The 8,032-nt window shown below is 40.4% G+C and overlaps 1 non-coding gene across 1 annotated transcript; it reads left to right on the top strand.

Moving 5' to 3' along the window:
• Nucleotides 1-3,626: 3,626 nt before the first annotated feature.
• On the top strand, nt 3,627-3,735 carry LOC116156612 (U6 spliceosomal RNA). Its single transcript, XR_004140458.1, has one exon. It is a non-coding gene; the product is annotated as a U6 spliceosomal RNA (small nuclear RNA).
• The last annotated feature ends 4,297 nt before the right edge of the window (nt 3,736-8,032 follow it).

Raw genomic sequence — 8,032 nt, 5'->3', positions numbered from 1 at the left:
AACACAACATTGTAAATCAACTATGCTTCAATTAAAAAAAAGAAGGGGGAGTCCTGATCCTTCTACTCTCCATCCTTGTCTGACTCCCCACTCCCTTCTCTACTTTCTTTTTTCTTTTCCATCTACTTACAATTGTGGTTTGGTTTTGTTTTCCTCCTTCCCTTCTCTATTTCTTTGTCTCTCTGTGTGTCTCTCTCTGTCTCTTTCTGTTTCTCTCTCTCCTCTCTCTCTGTTCCTCTCTCTCTCCTCTCTCTCTGTTCCTCTCTCTCTCCTGATACTTCCCAAAATGTAACTCACAAACAACACAAGTAGATACAGCATCAAAAAATATTCAGGAAAAAGAAAACATCCATCACCCATGCAAGGAGAATCCAGGGGAAGAAACCAAATCTCTGAAAAAAGTTTCTAAAGTAATAAGTCCTTGTCAGATTCCAACCAGCCTGGGCCTCCAAATGGAGAGGCAGAGGCATTTGTCTCCTGTTCCAAAGGCATGAGCAACATCCCACAGAGGAGTTCCACTCCCCCTGTGCTTTTTCCTTTGACCACTGCTGTCAAATGTGCTTTGTCATGTCATTTTAGCACCAGGCCTGGCGCAGTTCTCTATATAGTAAAAGCTAATGAGCCGTATGGCTTCTGGCAGCATCGGGCAATATACATGCTCCATTTGGAGCAGAGTAAATCCTTGGAGTCTATAGCTGTGTGCGCTGCCTCAGGCTGTCCCTTGTGCTTCATGGGTCTGTAAATATCATAGCTGTGGTCACTGCTCAGAATTATTAATATTCCAGAGGCCTGCTTTGACCCTACCCCCTACAGAGCAGGTTTCAGCAACACACAGCTTCGCATTGGACCACATCCAATTGGAATTTATGACTGGAAGTGGCAGAAGGCCCACAGTATAGCAATGTCTCACCTTAAGCTGGCTCTGTGGCTTGGACTCTAAGGACATCATGGTATTTATTTGATTCAAATCACATTTATGGTGCTTCTGATGTGCTGAGCACTGAGTTTAGATACTAGAGATGGATGGATGACAAAGACCCAACCCCTGACCTGAAGAAAGTGATCTGGGAAGGGGACAGGGACACGTAAATAAGGTCCCTTTATGCTAAGAGATTTCAGGTCTAGCCCTTGGCAGATTTTGGAGAAAAGCTGCCCATTCTTCCGTTTGCATCACTTGAACTTATTGATGCTCAAGTGTGGTCCTCCGACAGCAACAGCACCTTGGAGCTTGTTAGAAATGCAGAATCTCAGGCCCTACCCCAGTCTGGATCAGATGATAGTTTGAGATGCCCTGATCTAAATCAGGCCTTTCCAAACCTGAATGGGTTCAAAAATCACCTGGTGCTTCCATATTTAAGTGCTGAGCCTCATCCTTAGAAATTCTGACACATCAGATCTGACGTAGAGCTGGCGATTTCTTTCCAAGCCCTGCAGGTACTTACGATACAGCTGGTCTGTGGACTGGCATTTGGGAACTAGCCCCTAACCCTATGGTTCTCAAACTTGTTCGAATATTAGAATCACTTGAGGGGCTTTTAAAAGTCTTGATGCCCAGCCTATAGTCTGAACAGTTAAATCATAGACTGCAGGCATTGGGCTGAAGCAGGAGCAACTTTTTTCCAGTTTTATTGAGAAATAATTAACATACATCACTGTATAAGCTGAAGGCACGCAGCAGCATGGTTTGATTTACATATACTGCAAAATGATTGTCACAATAGGTTCAGCAAGCATCCACCTTCTCATATAGGTACAATAAAAAGAATAGAAAGAAACAAAAAAAAGGAAAAAGAATTTTGCTTGAGTGAGAACTCACAGAATTGGCTCTCTTAATTTTCCTGTATCCCATACAGCAGTGTTACGTATAGTTACCATGCTGTACAGTACATCCCTAGTACTTACTTCTCTTGTAACTAAAAGTTTGTACCTTTTGACCACCTTCTTCCAACTTCCTCTCCTCCTACCTTCTGTATCCGGTAATCTCTTTTTCTGAGTTTGGGTTTTCTTTTCTTCCTTCCTTCCTTTCTTTCTTTTTTAGATTTCTCATACAAGTAAAATCATACAGTATTTGTCTTTCTCCATCTGACTTACATCACTTAGCATAATGCCTTCAAGGTCTATCCATGTTGTTGGAACTGATATGATGTCGTTTTTTACGGCTAAATAATATTACACTAAATATATACCACAACTTCTTTATCCATTCATCCATCAATGGACACTTAGGTCATTTCCATGTCTTAGCTACTGTGAATAATGGCAGCAGTCATTTTAAAGCTCCTCCAGGTGACTCTCATGTGCAGCTAAGGTTAAAGTCCACTGCTCTAAACCAGTGATGCAAAAATTTTAACTTGCATGAGTACCACCCAACACACAGTCCCACTGGGTCAGCAGAACTCCAGTGTTTCCTATTTGAAAAAGAGGTAGAACTAGGGCCAAAACCCAACTTTCCCAGCCCCTAACCCAGGATATTTGCCACCTGCAAAACTGCCGAGAAGTATAGTGAGGGCTACATTGTAACTACCTGGATCCCTAGTGTGGGGCTAGTTGAGGAAGCTCAGATCTATAGTTCAATAGACAGTCCTTCTGGTCTTAGCTTGGAGATACATTTCAATGGCTCATTCCTTGTCTTGTTCTCCAAGGTAGAGTCTGCCCAGAGCCTCAGATCTCCCAACACAGAGGTGTTTTTCTCAGCACACTGAGCTGTAGACATATTGGTTTTCTTTCATTTTCTCAAGTATATCCTTTTCTTTATACCTCAGGGCCTTTGCACAAGCTGTTCCCTCTGCCAGAAATGTTCACTCTCCTGCCCTCTCTCCAGTTACTCCTTCATGAAAGTCTTTCCTGATCTTCCACATGAGATCAAATTCCCCTGTTGTATACTTGTGTAGCACCTTGTAACTTTCCTTCATCATCCTTATCACAGTTTTAAATTATGTACTATGCTAATATTTGAATAATTTCTCTAAACAATTCCAATTAAGAGAGAAACCGCATCTCTTTTACTTAGAACTGTATCCCAGCTACTTGCATTGTGCCTGGAACATAGTAGTAGGGATTCAATGAATTCTCAAGTATCCATGCACCACTCATCCCAGCAGTAGAGTCCCAGGTCCTTTACATATTCTCCCCGCCCCACCCAAGATCATCACCATTTGCCTCTAACACACAGGCATCATTCTCACGCCATTTGCCAAGATGATCATTTTAGCCCCTGTTAATCTTCCAGGCATATACCACCTCCTTTTTGAATCATCACGCACTCCCCAATTCTAGACTTGGTCAGTCTACCTGAGGTCCCTCCTTCATGTTTGGACATGAGTATTAGCATCCCGCCTCCAACAGCCCAAGTGCTCTGAGCCTCCATGGACCTTTCTTGTTGCTGCCACTCTGGCACTGGCCTGTCTGCCCCCCAGGGATTCTGTCTTCATCACAGTATTAAGTAGGAAATATTGTTATCAATGTTCTAAGATATCTTGTGCTCCTTATGTATAAAATGAGAATAACAGAATCTACCTCAAAGGGTTGACAGAGAATAAAATGATATATTCTGCATCCACAATACACTGCCCAGTCAATAAATACTTAGAATTTTTATTACTACTAATAACTTCAAAACTCCCACTGGTGCTCACTTCGGCAGCACTATACACTAAAGCTGGAAGGATACAGAGAAGATTAGCATGGCCCCTGCACAAGGATGACATGCAAATTTGTGAAGCATTCCATATTTTTAATAAATAAGTCCCACTGGACCCCATGAAATGTTTTAGTGCTGCAGTTTGTACTTGTTGAATAAGTTGATGGGACACTAACATGGATTTGATAATAATTTTAAATGAGTTCACATTTTACTGGTTGTGACAGCAGTAAATCCACTAGTACATCTAGGACTGGAAAATAACGCTTATTTCCATTTTCAGAAAATGTGTGACATGTCTAAGGATTTAAGGGTCCTTTGCAACAATTCCATGTCCTATGACTCCCACACTGGGTTTTCAGGCTGTAAACTGAAGTACACACTTCGGGAAATGTTAACACATACAGTTTCTCCTCTCTTATTTCATTTTTCCTTTAAGTATGCTCTGTCAGACAAGCTGGAATACTAGCCTTTTCATCAGAAGTTGCTGCTGGTTAGCCATATGAGGTCAGGACTTTCAGCCCATCTATTCTGGGACAAAGAATTTGAAGGAGGTCAGGGCTAAGCTTTGGTAACTTGGGAGTAATGAAAGGGAATCTCACTGTGGCTTCAATCCCACCAAAGACGGTATGGACAAACTGGAAAGGAAAGTAACTCATGCATTCATTTTTTTTCACTCAACAAATCTTTATTGAACATCCTACTATGTGTCGGGAACTGAATTTGGCACTAAGGACTTCCTGGCAGTGTGACCTGAGGCAAGTTCATTAATTTTCCCACCCTCAGATTGTTGCCTGTAAAATGGAGACAGTAATAGGGCTGAAATAGGTGTTAACTAAGATAATGTGAACTGAGAGTGACACATGGTCAGTGAGTGATGCAAGAAGTGTTCACTGCTGCTGCTGCTGCTCATGTTGAACCAGGTGGATGCAGTGTTGCCATCGTGACATTCTGAGGCAAGTGGGACACAGAGAAAAGTACACAGAAAATTACAACAGTAATGGATAGGAGGAGTAGAGAGGGTGCTTTGAGCATGTAGGAGAGGCACCTAATTCAGACTTCCTAGAGGAAAGGAGATTTAAGGCTTAATCACTGAGACATCAAGGCTGAGTAGTAGTGTTAAAGAAAAAATTATTCTTGTGCTTGTTAAAGATAGTAAGGAAGACTTTCTTCAAGAGGTACTATTGCAATGCCCATTGGCATGGGGAGAGAGCTCAGGGTCAACTCTACCAGTGGAGTGGGGAGTTATAGCCCAGAAGTAGGGCAGGCAAGGTGAGGGGTTGGTGGGTGGAAAATTACTAAGAGGGTAGCATTATTCTTGCCAAACTGACCAAACACGATTCTTGATGAGGGCAGGCCATGGGGATCAGATACTACCTGGAATGGTGGGTGGAGGGTGAGGAGTGTGATCAGATACTGAGGGTGATCAAATATCAAAGGTGAGGGATTCTCACTAAATCAACTTGAGAGAATTCTTGCTAAAACTGGACTTTATAAGAGAGAGACAGAAGTTCATGGTTGAGTCTAGTTAAGCAGAGGGCTCAGAGGAGACTTGGTTTGGTCAAGGAGAGAATCTCTTGAGTAGCCCAAGTGAAGAGGGTCCAGGTAGAAACACTATCTCATGGGAAAGGCTCAAGGCTAACAGAACACATTCTCTCCTCTCCCACAAGGAACAGCCCATTCCTAGAGAAGGATTAACTTTTGCTGCACACTGGAATCACCCAGGGATCTTTAAAATATACCGATGCTTAGATCCCACCCCCAGGGATTCTGAACTAATTGGGATGGTAGGCAGCCTGAGTTCTGGGGTTTTTTGCTTGCTTGTTTTCCAGACTTATTAAGATATAATTGTGTTCCAAATACCACTTATTGAAGAGACTATATTTTAACCATTGAGTATTCTTGGCTCCCTTGTCACATACTAGTTGACCATATATTCATGGATTTACTTCTGGTCCCTCAATTCTGTTCCACTGGTCTTTGTATCTGTTTGTATGTCAGTACTACACTGTTTTGAATATTAGCTTCATAATATAATTTGAAATCAGGAAGTGTGATGCCTACAGCTTTGTACAATCTCAAGATGGCTTGTTGGAATTACCCTTAGGAGGCAAGGATGGTCCAAAATACACAAATCAATAAATGCAATAGACTACATTAATAGAATGAAAAGTAAAAATTGTATAATTATCTCAATAGATGCAGAAAAAGCATTCGACAAAACTCAACATCATTTCATGATAAAAACTCACAACAAATTTGGTATAGAAGAAATATACTTCAATATAAGAAAAGCCATATATGACAAGCCCACAACTAACATCATACTTAATGGCGAAAAGCTGAAAGCTCTCAATCTAAGAGCGGGAGCAAGACGCAGATACCCACTTTTACCACTCTTACTCGACACAGTACTGGAAATCCTAGCCAGAGCAATCAGGAAAGAAAAAGACAAAAAAAAAAAAAAAAAAAAAAAAAAGATGTCCATTGGGAAATAAGAAGTAAAACTGTCTCTCTTTGCAGATGACATGATCTTGTATACAGAAAACTTTAAAGACCCCACCAAAAAATGTTAGTACTAAAAAATGAATTCAAAGTTTCAGGATTCAAAATTAAAATACAAAAATCAGTTGTGTTTCTATACACTAATAATAAACTATCTGAAAAAGAAATAAAGAAAACAATCCCATTTATAATAGTGTTGAAATCAATAAAATAAGAATAACTTTAACCAAGGAAGTGAAAGATCTACATGCCAAAACTATAAGACAGAGATGAAAGTAATTGAAGAAGAGAAAAATAAATGGAAAGATATCCAGTGTTCATGCATCAGAAGAGTTAATATTATTAAAATGTCTATATTACTCATATTATGAAATTACCCATATTACCCATTGAAATCTCTATCAAAATTCTGATGGCATTTTTCACAGAAATAGAAAATACAATCCTAAAATTTGTATAACCACAAAAGACCCTGAATAGCTCTGGGGTGTTTTAAAAACTCCCCATGATCCTACTGTGCAGTCAGGACTGTGAACCACTAGGTCTTTTCATAGCTATGATGGGCCCTTTGCCCCTAGTATATCAAGCTCTTATCAACTCGACTCTCATCACCTCCAGAGGTACAGAATTACAGTCAACCCTCCGTATTCACAGGTTCCACTTCCTCAGACTCAACCAACCATAAATGGAAAATGTTCAGGGGAAAAAAATTCCAGAGAATTCCAAAAACCAAAACTTGAATTTGCACACTCTGGCAACTATTTACATAGCATTTAGATTGCATGAGGTATTATAAGTAATCTAGAGATGATTTAAAGTATATGGGAGGATGTCCGTAGGTTATCTGCAAATACTGTCCCATTTTATATAAGGGACTTGAGTATCTACGGATTTTGGTATTGGCAGGAGGGTGTTCTGGAATTAATTTCCCTGCAATACTAAGGGACGACTGTATTATCTCTTGTGAAGCCAACGCTAATTATACTGAAGTAGCAGAGCACATGCCTCTCAGACTTTAGTGCGTAGGAATCACCTCGTCATTGTGTTAAAATGCAGATTTTGATTCAGTAGGTCTGGAATGGGGCCTGAGAGTCTAAATTTCTAAAAAGCTTCCAGATGTTGATGCTACTGGACCTCAGACTGCAACTTGAGTAGCAAGGACCTACATCTAAAACCTTTCCAGTATTTTCAAATTTGAAATAACATATTTCTGAATTACATAGAAAAGCAGACCAGAAACGCATACTCCGTAAAGACAACGGAGTATGGTATGACTATCCCTGTTCAAATGCTGTGCTTTATTTTACGGAGGCCAGTTATTAGTAAGTTGGCTGTAAAATGAATAGCTATTCAACAAACTAGGTTTGGGCTATTGGTATTCATTAGAAAAGTAGAAACATACACTTTCAGAGAACAGCTCCTTATGGAACGTCTTGAAAAGTACTGAGGAGGAAGAGGTCACAGATGCAGGAACAGAGAGACCAATATAGCAAAGTTATTATTATAAGTTTTATCTCTGGATTCAGACTCCCTGGGCTAAAAATCTACCATTTTTCTAGCTGTGTATTCTGGGACCAGGTAGTAAACCTCTCTGTGCTTCAGTTTCTTTACTTATGAAATAAAGAGAATAACCTGTTTTCTTGAGCTGTTGTGATGATTATCAAAATAAATATTTGCAAGGAGCCGAGAAGAGTGTTCTCTGGCACATACTATATGATCACTAAAAGGCAGCCATGATTACCTGGCTCACTTTGGGTTGTATTCCCACTTTGTAAAGTGGGGACTGTGATTTTTGTGAGTTCATTGCTTGTTCCGCATCTTTGGGACAGCAGTCTGCCCTAACTCCCCTGTTTGTGGCTACTCCGCTGTCTCTCTTATGTGTGGATC

Source organism: Camelus dromedarius, chromosome 11 (assembly GCF_036321535.1).
Source record: "Camelus dromedarius isolate mCamDro1 chromosome 11, mCamDro1.pat, whole genome shotgun sequence".
Lineage (NCBI taxonomy): Eukaryota > Metazoa > Chordata > Mammalia > Artiodactyla > Camelidae > Camelus > Camelus dromedarius.
This window is presented reverse-complemented; position numbering and strand designations above follow the sequence as displayed.